Below are 13,681 nucleotides of genomic sequence, written 5' to 3'. Positions count from 1 at the left end.
AAAAAAAAAAAAAAAAAAACCTTGAACTTAAAAAAATAAATAAATAAAGAATAGTCAAGTACAACTAATCAATCACACAGTTATTTACGAACATTGAGAACAGCACATACTGTGGAAATAGTCCTCACACAGTTTCGCGTGTGTTTTCTGCACCCACCTTAATTCTCATGCTGCCTCTCCTGGGTGCACACCATGAACAGATTGGGGACAGGCCTGTGATGGTTAAGGAGATTGCTGAAATTCGCAGAAGGAAGATCCAGACTCTTAACAAATTGCCTGGGGGGCCACCTTCTCAATAATGGCTTTACTGGAGACTTCACCCAGGTCCGAGGAGGCAGGAGGTTCGTGTGAAGTGGGGCTGAGTGTCAGTGGGAGGGAATTTGGATTTTGGTCTTCTCCATAAAAGGGGTTTAAACAAGCAACTCCCGCAGGCCTTGAAGGCAAGGGTGGGCTGTGACCCAGCGGCACTCGCCGCCACTTACTCCAGATGCGGGTGGAGAATGGACTGGAGGGGCAGCAGGGGTGATGGAAGACGTGGTGAAGAGAGCTCTGTAGATACCAGCTGGGCAGCAGCGACGGCTGAGGGGAGCGCTGCTGGCATGACTGGCTTGCTGCTGGATGAGAGGCACGAAAGACAAAATTAAGGACGTCATCAGCATAGAAATGTCTAGAATGAACTCACTGAATGGATCACATATATGTTATATATACACATATATGCATTTCTTAAAACACTAAGCATGCTGTCTTAAATTAGTTTAGCTTATCAACTCTTGAGAGATAAATGAACTGTAGATGAGAGCTCTGTCGGCTTTAGTATACCCCTAAAAGTGGAGCACCTTGTTCAGTCATGTGTTACCCAGATCCCAAGCGGGAAAGAGTCATAGAGGGCCCAGGTGAGTCTACCACAAGCGGATCATTTTCCACAGTGATGACGTATTCTATATCTGTGAATAAATGACACAAAAATATGACAGTGCTCTATGCCCAGTGTCCTATGGAAACTTAATATTCACTAAATATACAAGAGTCTTTAAAGTTATAATTACCCTGTAAAGAAGTCAGGCTCATTTCCTACACCAAAGGAGAGATCACGTTAAATAGATTAATTCACATGAATGTGCACATAACTTCAGCATGACGTGAACTCCATGTGTCAGACGCACAGGAACTCTGTGTTTCAAGGTAGTGCTTACCTTCCATGAGGACCCTTGGAAGATGAGTTCTAGACTACTACCCAACATTCAAGGATATTGAACATATGATCTGGAAAAAGCACTTAGTGAATGCTTTGATTTTTTGTAGTTTTGCTGCTTGCCTTTTTAACATAGCAAACCAGCTAAGACGCTAGGATACTGTTGAATTTCACTGAGTCTTAGACACTGACATCAACATTTTTATTTCCCATCTTGGAGCTGTTTGACTTTTGAGCTGTCTGCACCCTACACCTGCCTTTCTTTAACGTACAATCACAGCCAAGCTGCTTATCCGAGGAAGCACCGTGATTTTAAAGATTTGTCTACAGTATATGCTGATTTAGTTTACATAGTACTTCTACATTGCTGTCTTATTTAATCCATCAGAAAAAGGTTGAGGCAGCGTGGGCCAACTTGCAGCCTTGTGCAGATGAAGGTACTAAAGCTCAGAGCTGATGTGATTTATCTGTGGTCACCCCCAAATTATGACTGGTAGGGCTAAAATCTGAACACAAGTTTACAAATCCTCAGCCTAGAGTTCTTTCTCTCACATTAAGCAATCTAAGATTTTTTATATTCTATAATCATGTATAAAATGACTACTGTGTGTCAGGCACTATCAGAAAGTGCTGTGTGGGCTTTTTTTTTTTTTTTTTTTTTTTTTGAGTGAAGAAACTGAATTTTAGAAAAGCTAAGTGATATGCCCAAGGTCCTTCCACTGGGGAGCAAAAGCAAAAAAGTAGAATTCTGACTCATCTTGAAATGAGTTTGCAAGGGCTGGCCAAATAACTCAGCACATGAAAGCTCCTCAGGCGCAGGGGCCTATCATGCCAGCCCTTCCCCTGGGGCACACGCCAGCACCCCTAGAGTGAGACCCTGAACACCCTGTAGACCCTTCCCTAAAATACCCAAAAAAAAGTTTGTAAGTATTACTCATCTTATAAATAGTATTTGGTAATTATTACAGATGCAAAATCAAATTTTGAACCAAATACATGTATTTAGGCCACCTACAAACACTGGTGGTGGTAGTGTGTGTGTGTGTGTGTGTGTGTGTGTGTGCGCGCGCGCACACACTTTTCAAAATAAAGCAAGAATTTTTTTTTTTTTTTTTTTTAAGGGTTTACAGGGTATTCCGGGTCTCACTACTAGATCAGACTCATAGTGATCCATCTGTTTACAGTCTCCCAAGAGCTGGGATTACAGACACATGCTACCTCCCCCGATTGCTGTCTCAGTGTTCCCTGGGGGTGGGCAGGGACAGCAGGCCCAGGATTGAACCTGTAGCCCCTGTGCCTGCTTGCAGGCACTTTAATCCACTGAGCTATTTGGCCAGCCCAGGAATTTTTTTTTTTTTTTTTTCAGAACCAGGGATTGAACTCAGACCCTTGTGCTTGCCAGGGAAACACTTATTCTACTGAGCCATCTCCCTGGCCCCCAGACTTCATTTTTAAGGTAGTCATAATCTTCAGATTTTTTTACCTCAGATGCCACTAAAGGGCTGATCTCTAAGAGCATGGTGAGAGAACAGTCCCAAATCAAAGCCATCCCGAAGACTTCCACCAGCCAGTATGTGTATTCCAAGCCTCCTCGAGAAAGTGCTCTATCTCTCACTGACAGCTCTGTAGAAATGAGATTCTGGGCTTGCCAGGGCAGCATTTTGCCTGTTGCCAAAAAGTCAACTTATTTCACTCACTCCTGCAAAGAATATTTGACCATCTGCCTGGCTCAGTGTGGAGGGGCCAGATACATGTGGTGAATAAAATCCCCGTGCATTTCTGAATTTCCAGTCTATAAGTTGAAGAGAGATGGAGCAAATACTGTTTAAGTACCCAAAATGTCCAGGAGCCAATGAAAGAAATGTGAGCGTACTTGGAAGTGACAGAAGGAAGACCCTTCTGTAGTAACCAGGTGGCAGTAGCAGAGAAGAGGCCCACCAAGGGCACAGCGTGGGCAAGGACCCTGGGCTGTGGAGACCCAGCATCCCCGAGGAATTGGAGGAGGCTGAGGACATAGGAATGAATGGGGCAGACACACGATGAGGCAATACACGTGCTATCATTTAGAACGCCAGAGCCAGGAAAAGAGGACTAGATTTCATTCCTGACAGGAGAGTGCAGACCTGGTGAACATTGTATAAGTGTAACCACTGGATTAGTTCATTATGGGGAGAGGAAAGAGGGAAAAATGACCAGGATTGCTAGCTTGTAGGTAATCATTAGCCCAAATACAGAACCCAAGGCCACAAAAACAGACTTAGGGTTGAGCTGCCAAGCTGGGATATGCCGATGGGATGTACAGGGTGCTCCATGTTTACCAGAGATTTCAAACCAAAGCCTCCACTAGAGATCTCTCTGTGACCATCTTTGATACAAGCGTGAGAAGTGAAGTGGCCGGAGTAGACCAAATCGCCAAGCAGTCTACTAACTACCTGAGCTTGGCCAGGTCACTAAACTTCTGCGTCTTGATTTCCTCACTTCTATTACTACCATCCCAAGTGAACGGAGACTGAGCTTGGTATTAAGCTGTAATGAACAACCATCATGCTGTATTTCAGGTTAGAGGCAGTAGTAACCTATCTCCAAGTGATTTTTAGAATTAAGCGAATTAGTGTATCTGCCTTGCTCAGTGGTGGCTCCCAAGCCCGTCGTAAGCGTGCAGTCAGAGCAAGGGAGAAAACTCAAGAAGATGCTAGCAGGGCCTGGCTTTCGGAGGCTGGTGGACAGCAGCGGCAGCCAGCGGTGCCCACCTGCAGCAGCGCAGCCAGGACGGTGGCGACGCTGAAGTCCTCCTAACCAGGTGGTGTCTCACGCTGCTACTCTCCGCAGGTTTCTCATGATAACTCCAGGAAACTACCAAAACAGGGATTCTCGTCCCTTTTGCTAACAACTGAGACAGAAAGGTGGCAGAATTTCCGAGGCTGCAGGAAATGCCAGATGTGGGTTTTACTGATTTTAGGTAGAATCCATTTCCTGATTCTACCTTGAGGAAGTTAGAGCCATGGCCAGAACTCTGTTCCAAGTTCAGGGACCCCGGGCTAGGGAGATAGCTCAGCGCCACAAGGGCCTCCCCAGCAAGCGCAAGGTCCCGAGTTTGATTCCTGTTTTCAAAAACAAACCCCAAATTCTGGACCCTACCTTCAGGATATTTTCCCAGCTTTCATTTGGAATAGATCTTTGTACTTTGTGTTTTTCTTGTTTATTTGTCTCACCCTTTATCCAAATGCCTTACTACATAAAAGCCTTAGGTCAAGTGAAGACCAAGGTTGAGAGCCAGTGGCTCGAGTTCCGATCCTGATTGCACCATGCACGGTGAATGCTGGGGTTTGCTGTTTGCCTCTGTAGGCCGCCTTCTGTCTATACAATGGAGGAAATAATCCCACCTGAGCTACTAAATGAGTTACTCCACTTTAAGACAGTGCCGGGCGTAGAGTAAGCTTTTTATTTCCTTTTGTCTTTTTGAGACAGGGTCTCACTATGCAGCTCAGGCTGGCCTTGAGCTCACTTTGTAGCCCAGGCTGGTCTCGAACGTGCAGCAGACCCCCACCTCAGCCTCCCAGGTGCTGGGATTACAGGCATGAGCCACCACACCCAGCCTTATAAGAAGCATTTAATAAAAATAAATCATGTGGGTTTTTTTTACTGTCAAAATGTTAATCAGTTTTTTTCTAGTATTCTTCACCTACTATCTATTACTTTGATTTTTTTTTTTAACATCACTGATAACTAGAAAATAACAAGCTAAAAATTTAGTGATTTTAGCGATGAGTACATCTACCTGAATTGGTATTATTTTAAGAGGAAATTGTAGTTTATTATAATTACATATGGTAACTAGTACTTAGGGAGAAGATTCTTAGCTCCGTGACTCCTAAAACTAGAGAGAAGCAAAAGGAAGGAAAGAGGGGTGGAGGGAGGAGAGAGGAAGAAAACTCAAGCAAAGAATCCTCACCATCCTCAGGGGACGGGGACACATCAGAAAGGCTTTCCTCCTTCCACACTGACGTAACTGCATCTCTCAGATGGGAGAGGGGGAGCAGGCCAGGAGGTCTCACCACGAAATGTAAAATCTGCACGTTTAAGGAGACAACACCACGGACAAATGCCAAGCAGAGTCAGATGCGTAATGATTAGGGAATTATACGTGGATGCAAACTCGGGCGCACAGGGAAGGCAGCGGAAGCCAGTGCGCAGCCGCTGAGGTGCACGTAGTCGAGGCCCTGGACGAGGCTGTCAGTCCGCTGTGCCCGCACTGCTGAGAGCCTTCAAAGCACACAGGGCCCGAGCTCACCCAGCCTCCTGACAAAAGCCTATCCCTGAAGACTGTCCCAGGGCACTGTACGCACGGTAGACTCTGAGCGGCATTCCTCAAGGGCACATCAGTGACTATCAGATTCAGTGGAGTGCTCTAAAGAGTTTTAAAAAGTTATATGGCGCTCCACCCCAGAAAATTCTAGATCATTCCGTTGGACTATGGGCTGGGCTTTGGACTTCTTAAATTTTCTCAGATAATTCTATTGCAATCAAGTTTGAAGACCACTAGAAATTGTGAAACAAAGCTTTTCAGCTGGGGATACTAGGAACTGAACAAAAAGTACATGCTGGGCTGTGTTACACAGAGCTTCAGATGCCAGGCTAAGACGTAGGGCCACCGTTTGCGTAGGCCTCGGAGCTAAGACCCACGCGTGGGGCAAGGGGTCTGTAAGGAGGGCCTGGGTCTACACCTAGGCGTGCACCTCGCTTGAAGCTGCAATCTGTACGGTGCAGCCTGAGAAACATCAAATGACAACCTGTTTCCTTGCTGTTTTTCTGTATTTAAAATGTTTACTTAAAAAACATTAATTACCATGAAGTGGTAGGAATGATTAGTTATATGTCTCCTACCCTTGAAAGACAAATTTCCTAGCTATGAAAGACATACCAACTCAAAGATTCCTGAACTAAGTATATCTACCTCATGCCCATTATTTCAACCAGAAACAAGAGATGATTTGACTCCCTTCCTGCAGGCCTTGCTGCTGGTGTGCGTCCTCGCACCTTCCCATTAGATGGCACTTTCAGTACAGTTCGTAGTGTGTAGAGCATCACTTGCCAAGGTCTCGTACAGTCTGCACAATACTGTGCATCAAGGATCTTGTCCAATCAGTGTCATTCTGTGCTTCATGGCGTTGGGATCCACACCCTGATTGCATGACTGAAAATGAGAAAGATTTATAGGGTAACTCCCACTTGTAAAAAAGACATTACACCAAACGTACCCCAATATAGATGGGACTAATAACAGCATTATAAAATCTGATAAATTGATGCACTATATCTAGAAAGATAGCAGTTGCTCCTGTTTAGACAGGAAGAAAAAGACTTTTCACATTACAAAATTAACCTGGGAAGCTGAATTGGTGTTTAGACGAGATGAAGGGAAAGAAAAAGTTCAAGGGCCAGCAAGATAGCTCAGCGAACTAAGCACCTTTTTAAGCAAGTGCAGGGGCCAGCATTCGATCCCCCACACCACATGCCATGCTGGCCACACCCCCAGGCATGCTGAGCCGGCAACTGGGTCGGGTGTGGTGATGTGCACCTGTAATCCCCAGCTCTGGGGAGGCTGAAAACAGGAGCATCCATACAAGTCTAAGCTGCATAGTGAGACCCTGCACAAAAAAAAAAAAAAAAGTTCAACCAGATTGCTGTAATCTCCCATCTAATTATCAAATTATGTTTATAATAGAGGAAGTATGGTTTATACATTATGTCAATTAAGATTAAAATGCAGAAAATCTACTCAGAGGCAAGTGCTGCAAAGAGAGCCAAGCAACAGCATGGCAGTAATGTTATCCCAGGGCCACGCGCGAAGCCTGGTGCCTGCGAGATCAGGATTAAATGGCAGCAACCGAGGTGTGGAAACCATGATCCTACCACTAGGGATCTGACCGCATGAGTCACTTTCCTTCTCTAGAACTTCTGCAGAGGTGAGGGCGAGGGGGGAGCCTTGGAGCCACGCAGGAAGACACCGATACTTTGGTGTTTGTGGCTCCAAGGATTAGCGACCTGGTGGATTGAGGTCAGTGCCATTTTCAAAACAAAAAGAGAAGCCCAAATCCTAGGTGAGGAGGCAGAGGAGATGCTGTTCTGACATGTCTATGTAAGACTCGGTGTCACAGTGACTCATCCAAAGAGAAGGAAACTTCAGGTCATCATGAACACTCCCAGCCCAACACAAGTGGAATTGTTTATGAAGGGTCTCCAGTCCTGCAACCAGTCTGCCGCTTACGTGTGTGTGGACGAGGGTGTTCTTGCAGTTCTCGCCGCGCGCAGATTCTGTAGGGGCCAACCGTCTTGTGCTCAGAAAGTCGCTCAGGCTTGCACCTTTTTACACGGACTGAGGAGGAAAGACTCTGTAGGGAAGACTTGTGGAGGACTCACACCCACAGCACTGCGCGGAGCACAGAGCTCTGCTGCAGAGCATGCATTCGTTTTGACAAAGACTCACTAGAAAACACTGATGCTTTGTGCAGGAATCATCCAGCAAGATACGACCTTCTTAGTTAAGTCCCAACGTAAAAGCTCAGGTTACTTTATCCCATCGTGATGGGTGCAGACAAGAGAAGGGAAAGAATTCTTTGCAGTAGTACAAGTTAGTCTCTAGCTTTAATTTATATGTGGAAAAGCAATTTTAGAGTAATGATGCAATGAAATTATTCTGCATTTTTGCAAGATCAGTTGGATTTTAGCAGGTGAAGGACTGATAAATCTGTAGAAATGACAGGCTATTCAGCCCTGACTCCATGTGCCCGGCCTTTTATGTCCACAAAAGCCTGTGGCCTCTTAAGTTTCGATACTGATGGTGATCTCGGTGCCGTGTCCTTCAGGTGGCAAAACTGAACCCTAAAGAGTTTATAAATAGCTCAGCAACCCAATCTTTAGAGTAGAGCCATGAGGCAGTCTTTCCAACACAACTTCTAAAAGCTTCATTTCTGTGAAAATAAGGTGGCAGTTTTCCAGAACACCCCAGGGCATTGTCTCCAAGGCGTTTAGCAGGTAGCCGAACCACCCACCAAGGAAGAGTCCTTGTTCTTGAAGGCCTTTCTGTTGAATACCAGGAAAGTCTTAGGCAAGTGCTCAGAAAACATGGTGAAAGCAAGCTAACACTACCTATTATCTCTCTCTTTCCACAGGATCATGTATTTTTACTGCCAGTATTGAGAAATTCATGAAAGAAATATCAACAGGAAGGAAAGAAGTCACGGAGAAGGGTGTGTGTGCTTGCTGCTTCCACACATTAATGGCATGATTTTTTTATGCAAAAAGAAAAAAAAGAGAAGAAAATCACTCCCTTTTTTATTTAGCATGAGCCACCTTCCAGAGCATGGAACTCACGCTCCCTTCCAGGACTAGCGCGTGTGCAGTTAGCAACACAGTGTACATACAGGAAGCCACGCTCTTAGCCATTTAGCTCGAGTAACTTGGTGTCACTTTCAAAGGAAATTCCTGCCGCCAGAAGGGACAGAAGGAGATGACATGGTCAAATCTCGAAGAAACACTAAAATTACTAAATCCACAACAGCTCGCCTTATTTTTCTTGGACCCAAACTGTCAGGGTATAAACACTATTTGTTTCTTTTTTAAAACATCGGTAGTTTTGCTGTAAATAGTAACACTGTATAAATTCTAACAGAAAAAAATAGAATAAATGCTGGTAAGGCACTGCCTCTTAGAACACAAACACAATACTGCAGATGCATTTAGCATAATAGGGGTCTCAAGAGATGCCCCTAGAAGAGGGGCGAGGTCCTGGGCAGGGTCGCCCCCCTGACTCTTGTACATTAGCAACTATAATGTTTGTATATGCAAAACAGCTAGCTTGATTTTAAAAAAAAAAAATCTTTAAAATCTGCTGCAAATTTAATTCCCAAAATGAGGAATTCTGTAGTTGTGTGAAAATTTTTTCTTCAGAATACTAATATTTTGATGCATGTGTATCACCTTATTTTGATTAAATCTTTTCCAATTTTGCAAACACTACAGTATACTGCAACACAGAAGATTTTATCTGTAAACACAAAGCCCTTCATTACTATTTGTTGCTATTGCCAATTTTTCAATGAAATGACTTAAAAATGCAAAAAAAAAAAAGACCTATACAGTAGTTGCTTTAGGGGTGGGGGGATGCTGTTAGTGCTTAAAAGGGGGTAATGCTTGCCGCTGTGGAGACGGACCGTGCTCCAGCAGGGGCCCCAGCCGGGGTATTTAAGACGGACTGAACAGAAACCTTAGCTAGTAGAATGGCAGCACGCTGTAGACTTCTTACTGTATCGTGTACTGGCTCTCAGATATAGACACCTATCCGTAAGCCAATCATTTGTAACCATCCGAGCAGTGTCATGTTAGGTTAATAAGGCTGCTGTGTTTTAAAGGGCATTTTTATTTGGGGTTTGGTGGAATTCTTTAATTTGTTGATTATATTCACATAAAAATCAGCATTCATCGACACAGAGCTCTAGTGATGTATGTATGAAAAACCAGACACTGGATGACCTAGTCAATTATTTAAGCATAAAATAAATTGTGTTAAACTCTTCACCTATCTGTGTTCTACAGTTTCCTTGTGTTCTCTGGCCAAAGGTCATTGCTGATCCCTGTCACACGAGTCCACGCCACACCAATCCTCCCCCTGCTAGTTCTCCCCATACTGCTGGTCACTGAAGAGACAGCACCAAACATTCAGTTTTGCCCAGAAAACTCCCAGTTGACATAGATCCTGTGTGTTTTGTGAAGGAGCCAGGAACTGAAGATTAATTTACGTCCCCATCTGTTTGGGCTGACCTCCAGACAATGAGAAATCAAGGCCACTATCACCAGCATGTCAAGCAGTTGAATCCTGGTACATCCAGATCCATTGACCAAGCAGTAGCTTTTGGCCATACCTTTTTTTCATTGAAATACATTATCAGTGCATATGAATTATAAGAATTCACCTAATGACCTAACTTCTTTTTTTTTTTTTTTTTTAGTCAGCTCAGGATGCCTTAAGTGCAGGTCTAATAAGGCATGAGGATCTGGGGATCCAACCACAGAATCCTGAGCCTGATTGCTTTGCCTAAGCAGGCACTTAAACAACTGAGCTAATGGGAAGGCCCCTAATGACCTAACTTCTAGCTTCTCTGGAAAAGCAGCATTCTCTAGCAATGGGCCAGATCCCCAGAAAACAGCAGCATGAGAGGACCAGGTTGTTCTGCCCTCTCTGGCTGGGTTCATGTTCTAAATGCCACAGTCTTAACCCACATTTGTTGTTTTTTTTTTTACATTTTGGGTCTTTTTTTACATTTTGTCCAACCTGGCACCACTGGAGTTAGATTCTAGATTCTATAGCACAACAGACTGTGGCTGTAACTTTTATTCCAGCCCAGAATGTGGCTTTAAGTAGTAATTCTCGTCTCACTGAAATAGAAGAGCTCACTCTAACCTTCTCTGTTCTAGTCCCATTCATTAACCTGGCCCTCCAAGCTACTTTATGGGGTAGGTACTGTCTTTGAAAGTAACAGTCCTCATATAAATAAGGAGTTAAAGTCATACAGCAATGCCATATGTTACCTCTCCCTTAAAGATTACTGAAAAATGGATGAGGCTGAAATGGGCTTGATAACTAGGGGACATATGCAGACAGCCTGTTTTACATGAAGAGTGAAGCTAGACTGCATACATGCAGTGTTCCAAATAAATGACACATGATCCCCCTCTCACACCAAAGGACTTAAGAAGAACAAACAGACACCACGCTCTAAAAGGTTTAAAAAAAAAAAAAAAAAAAAACAACTGCTTATCTGTAAAGCCAGGATCAGAATACACATTCCCATGTAGGAATGTGTATAAATTTCTGACTGTCTTTAACAATGATACATACTTGTCTAGATATCAAATGGTTATGTTTATATACCTAAAAGCCTAACTTTCAGGATATGTGATGGGCTATGTTTCCAATATAGCAAAATTTCATAAATTTACTCAGAAGTATCCACAGGATTTTACTTGCACATACATGTTTGATTTATGTGTATGTATGGGTTAAATGTGGCATTTTATGTTCCTATTGTAGTCTTTGCCTGCCTACGTGAAACTGTATTTAAATTTCCCTTTGATGTTGCTGTAAAAAATGAACTGTTGACAAATGCCTGATATTCACTGCTTTTTCATTTTGTAATCCTACCAAATCCTGATTTAATTCACAACATGGCAATATGCTATACAGGATTAATTCCTCACTTCTAAAAGCGATCTACTTCACTGAACACCTAAGCAGTCTGTTGCTGAGACAAAATATTGGAAAATGAAGGAAGGAAAGGTTTATTTAGCTCACAGTTAGTGGAGGTTTCAGTCCATACTCAGCTGGCTCTAAGGCAGAGCGGCATATGGCAGAGAGAAGCCGGTCATGGCAGTGGAAAACAGCAAAGAGCAAGGGAGGAGCAGGGGCTGTGGCAGCTAGCAGACCTCTCTCCCTCATCTTGTCTCCAAACTGTCTGCCCCAGAGAGGGTGTAGGGCTCACACCTGTAATCCCCACATTAGATCATGAATTAATCACAAACTCTAGAACCTGCCCCAATGATTAAATGAGGCTTTGGGGAGACAACTAGACAAAAACCAAAACACAGTCTGTCATACTCTTTTCTATAAATAAGGACACCTTCCGATTTTGATGTTCTACTATGTTTATTTGAACATCATCTTGGGGTTCCACAAAGATTCCAGTGTTTTCTTCATGGCAAGTACAATAGCTGTTTACCTGACTTTGGGGAGGGGGGTTGTTCATTTGTTTGTTTTGCAGAACTGGGGATTGAACTCAGGCCCTGGTGCTTGCCAGGCAAGTGCTTATTCTCTGAGCTATCTCCCCGGCTCCATTACCTGACGTTTATTAAGAGCTGCAGCTCACATCTGGCTGTATGACCAGAACATGTGAGAAGGCCAGCAATGAATCACAGAGGGTATTAGCACATCCTCAGTGTGACTGATGTAGCCAGCACTCCAAGAGTGGATCCCTACTGAGAGAGCCTTGGTGGTCTCGGTTTGCTCAAGGGGTGCCTGCGTCTCAGAAGGTGTGTCCTTCTGTGCTCATGTGACACTGGTCTGCTGTGAGGTGATGATGAAATAGTCTAGAAATACACATTTGCAGTATTGAGGTTTGAGCCTAACTTACCAAGAGTTCAAAACAAAAGGCAGTGGCGTCATTTATGTCATTACCTAACAGTGTACCCCAAAACAAAAAATACGTGATAGAGCAGAATTGGCCCCATAGCTTTTGCTTCTTTAAAGAAATACTGCAGTCCTAAATGGGCCATGAAAGTCAGCATTCTGTCTCCTATGCTCATCCACTGAGAGCTTTAGGTATTATGTACAGCCGGGTGAACAGGCTGTGAAGAAATATTATTCTCTATTGTTTGGGACTTTCTATGTTGGGATTCCACTTCCAGCAGGATCTCCCGGGACTCCACATCGATCCAGAGGAGAGCTAGAGCACGCTGAGATGACTACACCCAGAGAATCATGAAGACGGAGGGCAGAATCACGCCACCCCAGCAAGTGAACCACAAGCAGCAGTTGCTGGCACTTTTGCAGCCATCCTAGAACGTCCTGACGATATACCAGAACACAAAAACATTATCCCTCTGCTTATTTTTTGCCCATACTCATAATCACCACGTCTCTTTTTCAGTCTTACTCAAGCCCGACCTTATCCAGAGGGAAGGAGGAATGATGCCTGTCCACCTTTTCAAAAGACTTCCACGCAAGGCGTGCCATCGGGTCTAGGCCATGTGTCCCCTGGGCAGCTCTGCTGTGTCCACAGTCCAGCTGTTCCCCACACCCATACCTCCATCTGCAGCTTCACTTGTACAACCTCAGTTTACTTAATCGTCTGAAAAAATTAAATGGAAAATTCCAAAAATAAACCATAAGCTTTAAGCAAGTTGTTACAGTATGGTGTAACTGTTCTCTTATTAGTTACTGGTGCTGATCTCTTACTATGCCTGATTTATAAATTAAACTCTTACTGTGCTTAATTATAATTATCCTTCTAAAACTAAACTTATAAATTAACATTTAGACCTATGTACAGGTATGTAAGTAAACACAGGAAAAAAACACAATCTATATCCAGTTAGGAACCATCAGGGCCTGGAATAGCAGTCTCTCCTGTGCTAAGAGGGCCTTGCTGCACGTAGAACAACAGTGCTCACCGTCTGGCAGGCCCAAGTAGTTGCTGTGCGCGTGAATAAGCGACGTGGAGAAGATCGGAGGACAAGCGACAGCACTGGGAAATATTCCGCTGTTCCCCATTTTCTTTACAGGCTTAGCCAAGCTAGAAATCCAAGAAAAACAGAACTTAATTCTAATGACTCACCAATAACCGTGTCACCATCCTGCGCCGACATATTCCGGGTGCGTGGTGTTACTCTTTTTTAAGCTGGAGCGCCCTAAATATCGGGGCTGGGACGCAC

The 13,681-nt window shown here is 44.0% G+C and overlaps 1 protein-coding gene across 1 annotated transcript in view; it reads left to right on the top strand.

Annotated features, from left to right (window-relative positions):
* The window catches only part of Ank3 (ankyrin 3), a 368,541-nt gene extending 358,769 nt beyond the window's left edge, over window positions 1-9,772 (top strand). The window contains exon 48 of the mRNA XM_023706118.1: window positions 8,368-9,772. The gene's annotated coding sequence lies outside the window, so the exon portion shown is untranslated. The remainder of the gene's footprint in view (window positions 1-8,367) is intronic.
* Window positions 9,773-13,681: the final 3,909 nt, after the last annotated feature.

The sequence above is a fragment of the Octodon degus genome, unplaced genomic scaffold (assembly GCF_000260255.1).
Source record: "Octodon degus isolate 3935 unplaced genomic scaffold, OctDeg1.0 scaffold00240, whole genome shotgun sequence".
NCBI lineage: Eukaryota > Metazoa > Chordata > Mammalia > Rodentia > Octodontidae > Octodon > Octodon degus.
This window is presented reverse-complemented; position numbering and strand designations above follow the sequence as displayed.